Here is a 17,126-nt window from a genome sequence, read left to right as displayed (position 1 = left end):
GGACAGACACTTCCTTCTTAACCCTGCCATGTCCACTTCACCCATATATGTTATCTGCCTCATCTCAATAAGCTTTGGGGCTACTGACTCCCATCTTAAGTCCTGGGAGGAGAAATCCATTTAGCTTTTGGTGTTGGTGACTTCCTGACCCCACAGATATCCTGGTGAGGTCCTGGAGACCTGGAGGTTCCTGGAGAGAGAATCTGTGGCTACCTTCAAATGAAAGACTGACTATGGGCAAGACTTTAAGGTAGCAGTGATAGGGAGACCAAAAGCACAGTCTCCATTATTATTTTGTACAGTTTATTTTGAGAGAGAGAATGCATGAGTTGGGGAAGGACAGAGAAAGAGGGAGAGAGAGAGAGAATCCCACGCAGGCTCCACACTGTCAGCGCAGAGCCTGATGCAGGGCTTGAACTCATTAACTGTGAGATCATGACTTGAGCCGAAATCAAGGGTCAGATGCTAAAGTGACTCAGCCACCCGGGTGCCCCGTATAGTCTCCATTCTTGAGAAGGGAGTCACTTTGGGCCTTTGCCAGAGGTTCTCCTCCTCCTATAAACATTTTGTTTTTTGTAACTGGAGAGGAAGGAGAACAAATGCCAATCTGTCAATATATTCTCTGCAAACCTTGGCCCTTCAGCCTGTGCTCTAGGTTTATGTTACTATAAGTTGCACCTCCTACCTATCATACATCTATTTAGTTTTTGTGACTATATCCACTGGAACATGTCATGATAATAGAAACAACAACAACAGCTAATATTTTATTGAGTGCTTTTTATGAGTTAAGTACTTTCCATACATTAGCCCATTGGTCCTCACATCAACCCTTTGAGTCAGGTCCTCTCTCTTACTTCCTCCATTTTACGAACAAGGGAATGAAGTTTAGAGAGGTTAAGAGAATTTCTCACATTCACACACATGGGGCCCAGGTTTGACTACACATGATTTTGACCACTGGATAGGTGAATGAACAAACATTAATAGCACATGTATCACACTGTCATGTACATTGCTTCCATTATTCTTCCCAACATTTAATCCGCATTTAAAAATTGGAAGGCCAGGGTGCCTGGGTGGTTCAGTTGGGTAAGTGTCCGACTTCAGCTCACGTCACGATCTCACGGTTCGTGGGTTTGAGCCCCAGGTTGGGCTCTGTGCTGACAGCTCAGAGTCTGGAGCCTGCTTTGGATTCTGTGTCTCAGTCTCTGCCCCTCCTCAGCTCTCAGTCTGTCTCTCTCTCTCAAACATAAATAAACGTTAAAAAAAATGTTTTTTAAATAGAACAAAAAGTGGAAGGCTGGAGAGAGACAAACCAACACAGACTCTTAAGTATAGAGAGCAAACTGATGGTTGGGGTCGGGGTAATGGGTGAAATAGGTGATGGGGATTAAGGAGGGCACTTGTGTTGAGCACTGGGTGTTGTATGGAAGTGTTGAATCACTATATTGTACACCTGAAACTAATATTACACTGTATACTAACTGGAATTAACATAAAAACTTTTTTTAAAAAAATGGAAGACTGGATAACCTGACAGAATTCATACAACTAATAAGTGGCAGAATTTGAGTCTGGAACCAGGTCTTCTGATTTCTAGCTCTGTGTCCCTCCTGTGCCAACTGCTGCTGTTTTGGTGGGTCTGTTTGTTCCCTTTATTAGGACAGGATACATATTTATGCACAGCTGTCTAGTCAGTTAGTTTTCAAACTGGAAAATAAAATGTTCTCAGTCATAACAAAAATAGTCACAAAAAAACCCAAGACTGAAACCTGGACCTTCTGGTTAAAAATAAAGTATTTGATGGTATGTGGCCTGAGAAAATATCAGGATAAGATCAATCACCCCTCAAGAACCAGCTGTACTTGAAAAGAAATGATGTTAGGGCAAGCTCATAAAAACAGAGGAATCTGAAATTTGAGAACCAGGTGAATGGGCGAATGGCCAACCTCAGTGCTCTCTAAGTAGAAAAGAGGACCAAGCACAAACTTGTGTCTCAGAAACATAAGGTGATTAAACATCATTCTTTCTCATAGTCTGAAAAGAACAATGCTCTCCTTTTCTGGCCTATATCAGGTGTTCATGTCCCTCAACTCATCCAAAATAATGCTAGCTTGGACAAGAACTTGATCACAATCCCTGGGTCAGAATTAGGAACTAATTAAACATTTATTTATTAAGGTATGAGTGTTCAATAGGATAAGCATGGGTCTGATGATGCTGTACATAGATGGAGGGTTGCTGAGGACAGTTCTCTCCCCCTCCCCCACTTTTTTTGGTAAATGTTTATTTATGTTTGAGAGAGACAGAAAAAGCATGTGAGCAGGGGAGGGACAGACAGACAGACAGAGAATCCAACGCAGGTTCTGCACTAATAGCAGAAAGCTTGATGTGGGGCTTGAACGCACAAACCGTGAGATCATGACCTGGGCCCAAGTCAGATGCTTAACCAATGGGGCCACCCAGGCACCCCAAGGACAGCTCTCTCTTTATTCAAAGTGGCCTAACAATGTTAAGAACACCTTGGGTCACTTTCAGTCTGGAAGATACCTGAAGACAGGAATTCTGGGGCAAATTTGTTTCTTAGATTCATTCCAGACCCAGTATGTTCCACAGACCATCAGTTCCATGAGATGCTCCTCAAAAAAAAAAAAAAAAAAAAAAGGATCTGTGCAGGGACCATGCTAATCTTCTCTGTGTTATTCTAATTTTTCTCCAAAGAAGACATACAGATGGCCAACAGACACATGAAAACGTGCTCAACATCACTCATCATCAGGTAGTGCAAATCAAAACTACAATGAGCTATCACTTCACACACGTCAGAATGTCTAAAATAAAAAACATAAGAAACAACAAGTGTTGGCGAGGATGTGGAAGAAAGGAACCCTTATGCACTATTGGTGGGAATGCAAGCTAGTGCAGCACTGTGGAAAACAGTATGGATGTTCCTCAAAAAATTGAAAATAGAATGACCATATAATACAGTAATCACACAAGTGGGTATTTACTCAAACAATATGAAAACACTAATTCAAAAAATATATGCACCTTTATGTTTATTGCAACATTATTTACAATAGTCAAATTATGGAAGCACCCCAGTGTCCAATGATACATGAATGGATAAAGAAGATGTGGTATAAATACACACAATGGAGTATTATTCAGCCATAAAAAGGAATGAAATCTTGCCATTTCCAAGGTGATGGATGGATCTAGAGGGTATAATGCTAAGCAAAATCAGTCAGTCAGAGAAAGACAAATACCATATGATCTTACTCATGTGTGGAATTTAAGAAACAAAACAAATGAACAAAGGAAAAATAGAGACAGACCAGGAAACAGATTCTTAACTATAGAAAACTGATGACTACCAGAGTGGAGGTGGGTGTGGGTGATGGGTGAGATAGGTAATGAGGTTAGGAGTACACTTATCCTGATGAGCATTGAGCAATGTGTAGAATTGTTGAATCACTATATTGTATGCCTGAAATCAATATAACACTACATATTTACTATACTGAAATTAAAATTTTAAAAAGGGATTTGTTGGGGTGACTGGGTGGCTCAGTTGATTAAGCGTCTGATTGTTGGTTTTGGCTCCAGTCATGATCTCATGGTTTGTGAGATCAAGCTGAGTCGGGTTCTGGGTTCTGTGCTGATAGAGAGAAGCCTGCTTGGGATTCTCTCTCTTTCCCTCTCTCTCTCTGCCTTTCCTCCCTCTCTCTCTCTCTCAAAATAAATAAACATTAAAAAAATAAAAATAAAAAAGGAATTTGTAGTCAAGTAAGTCCAGGGTCTATATATTCTATTTCCCTCTTAGAGTTTATAGTGAACATTAAAAGCTCTGATAAGTCCTATAGTTGAAGAAACTGATTAACTTGGTTTAACCCAGTGTTTTCCAAACATATTTGGGACGGACAGCATATTTTCTTTCACTTAATTCTTATTTGCATTTCACGGAACTAGTATTCTTCAGAATACATTATGAGCAACTCCCTAAAACACCTTGAAGGGAGAAAATCTGCTGAGTCAGCTCTTTAAGGGGAACAGGGGATTGAAGAAAATGTACATGAATATGTAAAATTTTTTTCAAATACAAAGGGTATACAATAAAATATAAGAAATTTATCTCTTGGTGTGTGTGGGTGGCTCAGTCAGTTAAGCATCTGACTTTGCCTTAGGTCATGAGCTCACCTGTATTGGGCTCTCTGCTATCAGCACAGACCTCGCTTCAGATCCTCTGTCCCCCTCTCACTCTGCTCCTCCCTTGTACACAAGCACTCTCTCTCAAACAAAAAAAACTTAAAAAATAAAAGAAATTTGTCTCTTTCCCATCCCAGATTTTATATTTTATTCTTTACAGTAACTAATATCACTACTTCCTGGTATATCCTGTAAAAATGTGTGTGTGTGTGTGTGTGTGTGTGTGTGTGTGTTTATACAAATAGGAGTATTTTATACATACTATTTTCTGCTGGCTTTTTCAAGTTGTTAGCTTAATGAATCTTTTCATAACAGCATATAAGAATTGGCCTCATTATCTGTAATTCCTATATAGCAGTTCATTGTAAGGATGCACCCCAATTTCTTTAACCACTTATTTGTTGATAGAGGCATGGGTTTTTCAGGAGGTTTCCTCCCTAGAAAATCTAAACTTTGAAATAGAGACTAAGGCATGTGGGCTGATTCTAGGCTGGGAGAGAAATGGAGTCCTCAGATCTTTTTTGGTCTTGGCTGGTCACGCCGGGACTGTGTGTCTTAGCATGATCAGCCAATCTATCATGATGGAGGAGGGGGGCACATTTTGCTGGCATATTTTCTCTTAAAGCATTTTCTTTGCTTGGTGGGTTCAGTGGGCTCAGCAATCCTACCAGGACATGAAATAAGGTGCTCACTACATGTATGGAGTAGACTTCATTGCTGGGCTGTTTTAACATTTTGATCAGGCCTATCAGCTACCTCACTTTTATGAGGCTTCTCTTCCTCCCAGTCCTTCAATTTATGCTGTATCTTCATCATAAGGCTGATGAGTAAAGAGGAGACAACGTCTGCTCTCATTTCTATGTTCTCCTTTCTTGTCAAGTAATGGAAACATGTTGCAATGGGCTTTGTCACTAAAGAAAAAAATGAACCAAACCCATTCTGGAAAGTAGAAAACAAAAATACTTCCTCTTTGAAAGTCAATGAATGTAGCAAGTTTTCTGAGTCAAAATTCAAACTCAGGGATCAAAAACAGAGTTCTGTTTGGCAGAATTGTTTGGCTTTAGGAATCTGTAGACTTTAGATCAGTGACCCAGAACAGACTTTTCTCCCCAGGTCTTTTGGAACTCTGAAATTTTCCAGGCCAGTCTGGCCCTTCATGTTCACTGTTGGTAAGGGGAACTCTATAGGAAAGTCCTCCTTCAGCTGATCCTGACTCAGGCTGTAAAGACTAGAAGAGAATCAGCTTCATTTGGAGAAAGCATGGGATTTCCTAGTTAGTCATTCATGGTCACACATCCCATGTGGGGGAAAGGGAGCAGAGAGACATTCTTTTTTTTTTTTTTTTTTAATATTTTTAATGTTTATTCATTTATTTTTGAGAGAGAGAGAGAGAGAGTGAGAGAGGGGGGTGGGAAGGACAGAGAGAAAGGGAGACAGAGAATCCCAAGCAGGCTCTGCACTGTCAATGCAGAGCCTAATGTGGGGCTCAAATCCACAAAACTGTGAGATAATGACCTGAGCAGAAACCAAGAGTCAGACACTTAACAGACTGAGCCACCTAGATGTCCTGCAGAGTGCCACTTTTTTGGGGAGAGTGCTCTTCAACAGGGTATGCACATTCATCAGTCTTCCTTTTCTAGTTTTCCACTTTACAACAATCATTTCTTGTTGGTGATATACCCGAGCAACCTCCCAGAAACAAATGTAAGCCTGCTGTGGAAGAACAACCCCACAGTGCAGGCCGTACAGAATTCCCACAGAGAAAAGCAAACCCTCCTGGAAGAGTTTACACTACAAATTTACAAAACACTAAAGGAAGTTTTCTTTTGTGAATGAGAGTGCATAAAATAAACAGGATTATTAGTTCCCCCAAAATTGAGATGAACAGAACAATCATCAAATACCATCAGTACATTAGGCTTTAGTGAGTTAGAGAGAGAAAAGAAATAAACACATGAGAAGAGAAAAGAAAAGCAATTTTTGAAAAGAACCAAATAGAACTTCTAGAAATGAAAACATATTAATGAAACTAAAGACTTAATGAATGTATTAAAAGATTAGATACAACAGAGAGGAATTCATGCATTGGAAAATAGATTTGAGACAACTACATAAAATTCATCATGGAGAGATTAAGAGATACAAATATGAGAGAAGGGTAGAGACATAAATAAAAAAAGTAAGAAGGTCAGGCATATATGCACATTTAATAGGAATTCTATAAGGAGAAAACAGAGAGACTGGGGAGAGGCAAGGCGATTAAACTAAGAATTTTCTAGAACTGTATAAATTGTGAATCTTTAAATGCTGATAAACAAAGAATCCTGAGCGTTATGTGTAAAATAAAATAAGCCCTAGTCATATTGTAGTGAAATTTCAAGGGAAAAAAAAGAGAAAGTCTTTTTGCTGTTGTTGTTGCTTTTATAATTTTTAAAATTTCAGTATAGTTAAAACACAATGTTACATTAGTTTTAAGTGTACAACATCATGATTCAACTTCTCTATATGTTATATTCTGCTCCTTTCCAATGCAGTTACCATCTGTCACCAAACAACACTATTACAATACCATTGACTAGATTCCCTATGCTATGACTTTTATTCCTGGAAGCCTGTATCTCCCACCTTCACCCATTTTGCCCATTCCTCTATTCTTCTCCCCTCTGGTGACCATCATTTTGTTCTCTGTATTTATAGGCCTGATTCTGCTTTTTGTTTATTTATCCATTCGTTATGTTTTTTTAGATGTCACATCTGAGTGAAATCACATGGTATGTGTCTTTCTCAGTCTGACTTAAATACCCCCTCTATCTAGGCCTGTCCATGTTGTCGCAAACGGCAAGATCTCCTTCTTTTTTATGGCTGTATAATATTTGTGTGTGTGCGTGTGTGTGTGTGTGTGTGCCACATAAAAAGAGAAACTCTTAATAGAAACTAGGGAAATTCAGATTAAGACAAGAATTAGATGAACACTAGACTTGTCAACAGCAATAAGAGACATTGGAAGGACACCTGTGAATTGCCAAGCAAAACCAGTTGTCAACCTCAAATTCATCAGCCAATCATTGAAACTTGAGAGTGAAATAAAGAAAAACTCAGGCAAACAAAGACAGAGAAAGTTTATTCCTCACACACCCTTTCCGGAAAATTTCCTAAGGAAAGTTTTTTTACTGCACAAAGAAGGAAAATGCACCTAAAAGTAATGCATATATGTATAAGTAATTAGCAAATAAACTGATAAGTGGTAGTAAATTTAAATAAGTAATCATCATTAAAAATACCAATAATAAAAATATTGGAGGTAGAATTTAAATATCAGACAATAATGACACGTAAGATAGAGTGCTTGATTACAATCAGGATTTTTAAAAGTTTTTGTGTTGTTCAGAAGGAAAGAAGTTGATTCACTTTAAACTTTGTTAACTCTAGGGGCGCCTGGGTGGCGCAGTCGGTTAAGCGTCCGGCTTCAGCCAGGTCACGATCTCGCGGTCTGTGAGTTCGAGCCCCGCGTCAGGCTCTGGGCTGATGGCTCAGAGCCTGGAGCCTGTTTCCGATTCTATGTCTCCCTCTCTCTCTACCCCTCCCCCATTCATGCTCTGTCTCTCTCTGTCCCAAAAATAAATAAACGTTGAAAAAAAAAATTTTAAACTTTGTTAACTCTAGAATACATTTTTTTAAAGATGAAAGGGTAAATACTTAAAAATAGAAAAAGCACAGGCAAAAGGGGAGAAATAAAGAAACCTGTTCAACTCGATGGAAAAATGTAAGAAAGGTCACTTAAAAAGGGGGGACGGGCACCTGGGTGGTTCAGTCAGTTAAGGGTCAGACTCTTGATTTCTGCTCAGGTCATGATCTCACAGTTCGTTCATGAGATTGAGCCTCTGCTTGGTATTCTCTCTCTCCCTCTCTCTGCCTCTCCCCATTCATGCTGTCTCTCTTCTCTTTCTTTCAAAATAAACTTTAAAAAAAAAAAGATCAAAGCAGAAATTACTGAGTGGAAAAAAAATTAAAAATTGGAGAGAATCATCACAAGTACAGTAGAGATATTAAAAGCCATATGGAAATACTATGAAAAATTATTTCACAATTATTGCTTTCACTGTATTGATTTTGAAAATATTAGCAATTTTTAAAAACTATGTTTGAAAACACAAATGAAGTACAGTTTCCTAGAAAAAATATAAATTGCTAAAACGTAATTAAGAATAGAAAATCTAGGGGCTCCTGGGTGGCGCAATTGGTTTGGCTGAGTGTCTGACTTCGGCTCAGGTCATGATCTCAAGTTCTGTCGATTCAAGCCCTGCATCAGGCCACATGTTGACGGCTCGGAGCCTGGAGCCTGCTTCATGTCCTGTGTCGCCCTCTCTCTCTGCCTCTCCCAACTTGTGCTCTCTCTCTCAAAATAATAAATAAACATTAAAGAAATTTTTAAAAAAGAATGGAAAATCTAACTTAGACAATTAGACATAAGTTTTAGAGAAATCTTGTACACTTCTCTCTCGCTCGCTCTTTTTTTAGTGCATATGCTAAGTAATCTTCAAGGAGTAGGTAATCCTTACTTTATACAAAGTGTTTCAGAAAATATAAAAAGAGGGAAAGAACTACTTTTCATGGTGCTAATGTAATCTTGGTGATTAAATTAGACAAAGGACAACATAAAAAGAAATTATAGTCCAAATCCTTAATAAAACATTGCAAATGAAATGCCACATGATTAGGTGGAAATTCATCTCAGAAATGTAAGGATGGTTTAATGCTAAAAACATTGTCAATGTAATTTTCTTCATCAACAGATAAAAGAGTAACCCCTATGCTTATCTCAATAAATATAGAAGAGATACTTTTTTAAAAATTCAATAAACATCCCTAATGAAAGTTTTAGTAAATGAGGGGCAGATAGGAATTCCCTTACTCAAATCAAGAATGCCTACCCAAAGCCTATAGGAACTATCACACTTACTGGTAAAACATGAGAAGTAGATTCTTTAAAGTTGGGAATAAAATAACAATGCTACAATGATAGCTTCTAATAACCTTGTACTAGGAAGGTTTTAACCATGGTAATAAGAAGAAATTAAATATTAAGGTCTAGAAAGAAAGAAAATAAAATTTCTCATATTCTCAGGGGAAAAAAATTGTTTGCACCAGCACAATCCAATAGAACTTTTCACATTAAGAAGGGCACTTGTTGTGGGAGCACTGGGTGTTATATGTAAGTGATGAATTACTGGGTTCTAATCCTGAAACCAATATTGAGCTATAGGTTAACTAATTTGAATTTAAATAAAAACTTGGAAGAAAAAAAAGAAAGTAATTATAACAAAAATATATGGCGTTGGTGCTGTTTTGGACAGAGAAATCACTAGAACTAAAAGTTTTGACATACAACCACCTTTATATATGAACTGATATATGATCTATCTAACTGGTATATGATATCATCACAATCAGTAGAAGCAGAACAGACTGGTCAAATACATTACTGAAACAATTGGCTATTTTACCAGATAAAGGGCACCTGCTCTGCACCATACACCAGAATAAATTCTAATGATTTAAAGACTTAACTATGAAAAGTAAGACAGTAAGCTATAAGAAAACACAAAATATCAAAATCCTATTATAATCAATAAGAAAAAGTTAAAAAATGCAGAGGATATGAGCAGGCAATTTAAAGAATAGGAAAGCTAAAGCTTCAGTAAACCTGAAAACGATGGTGGATTGCACTAGAAATTCATTAAAATTACTAGTGAAATTCTATTTCTTTTTTTTTAAGTTTATTTATTTATTTTGAGAGAGAGAGAGAGAGAGAGAGAGAGAACGCATGAGGGAAAGGCACAGAGAGAGGGAGGGCGAAAATCCCAAGCAGGCTCAGCACTGTCGCATGTCAGCGCAAAGCCTAACGCGGGGCTCCGTCTCACAAACCGTGAGATCATGACCTGAGCCGAAATCAAAGGTCAGACACTTAACCAACTGAGCCACCCAGGCACCATGGTTTCTTATATGTCAAATGGGCAAAAATCTAAAAGTTGGATAATATCAAGGGTCAGTGAGTACATGGAAAACGGAGACTCCTATGTTGTTGATGGTACTTAAATTTAAAACCACTTTAAGAGCAATTTTACAATATGCATAAGTTGAAGATGCACATGCCTAGGGCCACCAAACCTACGTCTAAGTATGTACTCAGAAGAACTCTGGGACACACATACAGGACACGTACAAAGACGTTCACTGCAGCAGTGTTGGTAATGTGTTGCAAGCCACATAACAGTTCACGAGGGGAATGGATACACAAACCCACCGTACTACAAAAGTAAAATGAATTGCCCACACCTACATGTTCCCAAATAGATAAATCTCAGAAAATTTTCAAATCGTAGAAGGCATACAAACTATGAAGCCATATATGTACATTTTGAAAACATATAAAACATATATTGTTTCTGGCAACAGCAGTGGAAGTTCAAAAGCATACATGAGAACGGTAATTTCAGCATGGTGAAGAAAAACCAGATTTGATTCTAATCCCAGCTCCACCACATATTTGCCTGTGGGCAAGTTGCTCGATCATACTAAGCCTTCATTTCCTTATCTGTAAAATAAGAAAAATTCCCTTACTTCATGAGATTTTTCCAGAACTATTGATTGTCTGGGTACAGTGCACGTTCAACAAAAGTTTACCCCTTTCCTGGTCTTTTGTCCTCATCTCATCACCATGCTGGAAGGCAGAGAACCTTCTGCATCAGCCTTCTCATAGCTGCTAAAGGTACAGGGCAAGGGCCCACATAGAACCCTACATGCTTAGTTCTTCCACACTTTCATATTTAGAACCTGGGACTTTCTTAAAGTGACAGAACACCCAGTACAGAAGTACAGACCCATGAGAGGCTGAGAACTAAACGTAAATCGAAAGTAAATAATAAGAATCAGGTGGAATTGACTGTGGTGGAAAAAGCATTTGACAGAATCCTGTGAGTGTGTGGGTCTCTGTTTCTTCATCTGAAGGACACAGAGGCATGGCATTTGGGGCCAGAATCAGCCAGGCACTGCTGACAGCAGAGGCTTCTGCCCAATCATATGTTGGCAGACTGACAGCTCTAGCTCAGTGGGACCCTCATCATTGGCAGCCAGGCTTGGAGGGGGACAGGTCTTTGCAAAGTCATAAGCCAGACCAAGCAGAGAGGAAACAGAGAAAGGGCAGGTGACTGTTGAGCAAGAAAGTGTGAGAGAAGAGTTATGGTGTCCCTTTATTCACCCTTGCCTTTGGTCCCTTGCTCTGAGCCACGAGGTGTCCTCAAGGAGAATCCAGAAAATAGAAGCTCTAGGGGAAACACAGTGCAATGCATGGTCAATGTGTTCATTAAGGACATGAAGATATGACTGAACCACCTCAGAACCCTAGTGTTACAAGAGCTTTGAGTGTGTTTGTAGATACTGAAGTGGTCCATAAAGTCTATGCTAATAGAGCTTCTGTAAAATTTCTCTGCCAGGATCATATCTGCTCTATATAATCATCTTTTGGTACCTTTACTATCTAAAGTATTTTAGGCTATAAAATTAGTAAAGTTCTCTTGAGCTTTCCCATGAAAGGAGTTAATTCTCATCAAACAATGGTACATTAGTAATAACTAAAGCCAAGATATCAAGCCCAGCTCTCACATTCATAGGCTGGATGACCTTGGGTGAACCTCTTAATTATGTTATACCTATTTCTCCCACCTGGCAAAATGGAGTTGATATCTTTCTCTGTATCTCTTTCTTTCTCCCTCTCTCTCTCTCTTTCTCTCCCTTCCCCCCAGGAAAGATATAAATATAATAATAAACAAGAATCTATATGAGATGTGCAACAACATGGATGGATCTAGAGAGTATAATGCTAAGTAAACAAACACCACATGATTTCACTCATATGTGGACTTTAATAAACAAAACAAGCAAAGACAAAAAGAGACAAACTCTCTAGAGCACAAACTGGTAACCAGAGGGAAGGTAGGTGGGGGCTGAATGAAATAGGTAAAGGGGATTAAAAGTACACTTATCATGATGAACACTGAGTAATATATAGAATAGTTGAATTTCTATATTGTACACCTGAAATATAACACTGTATATTAACCAAAATGAAATTGAAAAAAATAATCTACCTGAGAAGGCACTCTATGCCTCTTGGAGGGAAAACGCAGTGGAAACCAAGAGAAGTTTATGCTTAAGGCAGTGTGGGCTCCACACTGACTCAAAGGACATATGATTGCATCAATCTGTGTGTCAGCTTCCCCATCAATAGGAAGGGCCAGAAACATCTATCTCATCCGGTTCTCAGAGCTGTCCTACTAGTACCTGGAAATTCTAAATATGTAGCAGTCCCAAATGTCCTGAATTATGCCCTGCAAAGCACTTATTTTAAGAACTGGCTTGTTTTAAGAATTTTCCTATTTTACTCTAAATGCTAATCATATATTCTTTTGTTTCAAAAGCTCTCCAGTATGAAATAGACCCACTCTAAGATCTGAGCACACTTTGTAATAATAATTTTAAAGACCTAGAATTTCTATAGTTAGCATATCTGGTATCTCTCCAAGAACAGAATGGCAAACTCAGTGACTTTGGCAAGGTGGGAAGTTTGGTCATGAAGTCACGGAGGAAGGCAGAAGCAGACATGGAAATCACTGTGGGGTTTGACATTTGTCATGTGCCATCCATCTCACTTCCTCCCTCCCTCCTGCACTGCCCACTCCCTTATGCCCTCCACATCCTGTGTCCCAGGTCTCTGCTCATTCTATTTCACCTTCAGGGCACAGATTGAGGCTATTACTTTTAGCAGAAGTATTTACATTTTTTCAATCTTAGAGATGCAGAAAGGTAGATCTCTAATGTGCAAGCTTGACAGAGTGAGACAAGAATTTAGAGTCTTTCCCAATACACAGGAGATGATCACCCACTCATAAATTCTGCCCTGGAAGGATGCCCTTCCACTACAAGAGGAAATATAGCTGCTTGCCAGGCTGTTCACCTCAGCATCTTCAATAGGATGAACTCTCTATCAAAGAATCCGGAAACATTTGAAGACAGGAAAGGGTGCATGGAGTGGTGAGGAATAAACATAGCTGCTACAAGAAATGACTAGAGATTCTGGGAATTTCAGCCACCAAAAGACATTTTAATTGAACACACATTTATGGGGACCCATTTACGTATGTGCAGAGTTCTGTGGCAGATGTTGGGGAAAGGAGCCTGCAAGATGTCCAGAAGGAGACAAAGAAGCCGTTTTCAAGTACTACAAAGACTCTGAAGTAGAAGAGGGGAAGGGGCAAGCATGGGGAAAGGGAGCCAGCATTTTATGAGCGGTTCCTATCTCAGGAGCTTTACATGTAGTGGGTATTTAATGTGCAGTTTGAAATCCCCAAGCCCTGAGCCATGTGCAGAAGGCTAAGGATTCCCCTGCTCGCTCCCTTCCCCTTGTTGAGCAGTGACCCTTGTTGAGCAGTGTTTTCTGCTTCAGAAAGCTTTGGGGGTATAACTCATGGTCTGGCCTCATCAGGTGCCCACCAGTTAAACTCACGTGACTGCAAGCAAATGAGAGAGCTAACTCATGGCTCCAGTCTATGGAGACGTTCAAGTGGAGGGAGTCTGATTTACTATCTATCAAGGACATTGTGGAAGGAACTCCAGCAATGGGTGGGAAGTGTAGGCTCTAGAATTAGAAAGAATGCCAGTTCAGTGCTTTCCTGGTTTGGGCCAGTGACTTCATCTCTTTGAGTCCTCATTTCTTCAATTGTTTATGAGTAATAATAAAGCCTTCCCAATGCAGCTATTGTAGGATTAAACAAATGTATGTAAAGAAGCTAACATATGGTAGGTACTTAATACATACTCCCTCCCTACGTTTGCAGCTCAAGGCTTTGAAACCCTTCTATGTATTAGGGAATATCCACTGTGACCCCTCTCCCTGGCACTAGCAAAGGTGAAAAGGTATACCTATCCCATGTCTTTAAGCCCAAATTAGAGCTAATTCTTTGGCTTATAACCTAGTTATTGCTGTTTTTAGTTATAGTTTACAAAGAATTTTTCATGAACCTTAATGCTACCAGTGGGCCTTATTAGTCATTTGCACCATGGTATAAATGAGTTTAAGGTATTTCTTCTAAGGGCAGGTTTTTGAGAGGAAGGAGGAAAATGGCACCAGACTCTCAGGGTCTGGGGGAAAAGCCAAATTTGAAGGACTGATGAGTCCTGCATATCCTCTGCCATCTTTTTTTTTTTTATGTTCCCTTTTGCCCATACCTTGTCAACAATCAAAGCTTTCTACTATACAAAGCAACATATTATGCACATTTTCTAATAAAGCAGAAATAATTATTTTGGCTAAGAGTTGAGCAAAGCCACATAATTGGTTAGTAAAAATATTGTGTTGTGCGAAAACTTCTGGCATATATACCCCAAGCCTTAATAAAAATATTATAATCACAATTATGGATTCCATAAGAGTTTGCTTTAAAAAATAAATGTACAGTGGAGATGGAAATGAATCATTTAGGAAATTATTGGCTTTGGCCAGAAGACACAAAGTTTTATTTTTCAATATACAGTATGAAGATATGTGTTTAGCTCCCACTGTGAATGGTAGGGGAAGACATGCTACTAATTGTATGAGTAAATGGCTGACGGTAACTTTCACTTACTCAACTTGGAGGGAATGAGATTAAGAAACAGCTTCTTGTTAAGAAAGGAGGGTTTAAATTAAAAAAAAAAAAGGAGGGTTTTTAACATTTTCAGTTGCAAAATGGTTGTTTAGTTCACTTCCTCCTCCGCGTTTTCTGCAGACGACTACAGAGTGTAACTGAATTTGCTTTACTTCTCAGTACCACAGGTCACCATAGAGCTGCATCGAGTCTGTAGTGATAATCCACTCTCTTTTTTGGGACCAAATTTCAAGTAACATGAACAGTTTTTGTCTCGCTGAGGGTGATTTTCCAGTAAGCACAGAGTAAGATCAGAAGAATCATGGGTTTGGGGCACCTGAGTGGCTTAGTCCCTTAAAGTGTCTGACTTCGGATCAGGTCATGTTCTCACAGCTTGTGAGTTTGAGCCCCGCATCGGGCTCTGTGCTGACAGCTCAGAGCCTGGAGCTACTTTAGATTCTGTGTCTCCCTCTCTCTCTGCCCCACCCCTGCTCACACTCTGTCTCTCTCTCCTTCAAAAATAAACATTAAAAAAAAAATTTTTTTTTAAAGAAGAATCATGGGCTTTTATTTTCTCTCTTTTTCTCCAACCACCCGCCCTCCCATCCACATTCTTAACACGAGTGAGGACAGTCAAGAAAGAGTGCAAATAGCTGTCCATTTGCCTCAAGAATACTTGAGTGAATTCAGTAAAAAGAGGTTCTCAGAGACCAGAACACTTATGACTTTCTCTCAATTTACACTAGTTCAATTTTTTGAGTTCACACTTGTTTCTTGATTTTGGCTTATACTCCTAAATTATGTATTTATACAAAGCAAAGAACTTTATTCTGAGATATAGCTGACTTGTAAACATCATATTAGCTTCAGGGGTACAATATAATAATTCAATATTTATATATATTATGAAATGATAACCACAATAAGTCTGGTTAACATTTATCACAACATAGTTATAAATTTTTTTCTCCTGATAACAAACTTTATCTATGCTCTTAGCAACTTTCAAGTATGCAATACAGTATTATTAACTGTAGTCACCATGCTGTATATCAGCAAGAACTTGTAAGTTTATGGACAAATCTCTATAACTTTAAGAAAAATGAAATTATTAATATTGAAGTAGGGAATCTTTGAGTGGATTTTTAAAAAAAAAATTTTTTTAACATTTATTTATTTTTGAGAAAGAGAGAGAAAGAGAGAGAGCATTAGCAGGGCAGAGAGAGAGGGAGACACCAAATACAAAGCAGGCTCCAGGCTCTGAGATGTCCGCACAGAGTGCAACACGGGGCTCGAACTCACGAGCCATGAAATCATGACCTGAGCCGAAGTCAGATGCTTAAACAACCGAGCCACCCAAGAGCCCCTTGAGAGGATTTTTTTTAAAGCAAGTTAAAGTCAGTGGTTGTTGCATATGAGAATAATTGAAAATTTAATTTTCTGGCTCCAGCTGAAAATTCAGGATCCAAAGAATGCTATAGCATGCAATAGGGTGGAAGCTTAGAGCCCGTGCCACTTACATAAACTATCCAGTCTTTCCTTAATAGCTGTGCAGTTCTCTGGACAAAATCCTTGAGTGGTTCTTAGAATCAATCCTTCTGTTTATACACACACACACACACACACACACACACACACACACACACGTTTCTTATAACTGTTGTATTGAAGATCTTTAGATATCAGTTTCAGGTAAAAAGAGGGGAAAAATGAGGTAAAACCAAAGACGGATGATTGTAGAATGCATATTTCTATCTAGTGTAATTTCTAACTTGTTAAAAGTCAAATGATATGACAACACAATCTTTGCCGAGCACTTGTAATACTGAGCTGTTTCTTGCCACTCATATTTATTGACTGCCAGTTCTTACTTCAAGTGACTGAGTCACCTCAATATTTGTGGGAAATAAACAAGGTATAAATCAATTAATCAATGAGACAAATTACTAATGACTGATTTTAATCAAAGCCAGCTCAGAATCTCAGTAAATTGCTGAAGTGAAGAAAGTAGTTCACTCCCCCTCTCCTGTCCCCATCAACTCTTGTGAATAAATGAAATGTGTAAATGGAAACCCAACCTTGTGGCCAGTACAGGGCCAAACAGCCCGGAAGGAATGTGCTATTTCCCGGAAGAGATGAATCTAGCGACAAACTTAAAGGAAAGAAAACAAAACTATTCATTACCAGCTGGGTAGAAAGGAAGGCATAATTGGGTCAGGATTCAGGAAACAC

At 38.8% G+C, this 17,126-nt stretch overlaps 1 protein-coding gene and 1 long non-coding RNA gene across 2 annotated transcripts in view; both read right to left on the bottom strand.

Annotated features, from left to right (window-relative positions):
* Window positions 1-17,126, bottom strand: part of AQP9 (aquaporin 9) — a 48,472-nt gene that overhangs the window by 29,639 nt on the left and 1,707 nt on the right. The window lies entirely within an intron of this gene.
* LOC147580244 (uncharacterized) lies at window positions 3,046-17,124 on the bottom strand. The gene is made up of 2 exons (XR_015252674.1): window positions 7,871-17,124; window positions 3,046-7,635 (listed from the first exon to the last, which is right to left on the bottom strand). It is a non-coding gene; the product is annotated as an uncharacterized LOC147580244 (long non-coding RNA).

The sequence above is a fragment of the Puma concolor genome, chromosome B3 (assembly GCF_028749965.1).
Source record: "Puma concolor isolate L17-30 chromosome B3, mPumCon1.1.hap2, whole genome shotgun sequence".
Classification (NCBI taxonomy): domain Eukaryota; kingdom Metazoa; phylum Chordata; class Mammalia; order Carnivora; family Felidae; genus Puma; species Puma concolor.
The sequence above is the reverse complement of the archived record's forward strand: the minus strand, read 5'-3'. Positions and strand labels throughout refer to the sequence as shown.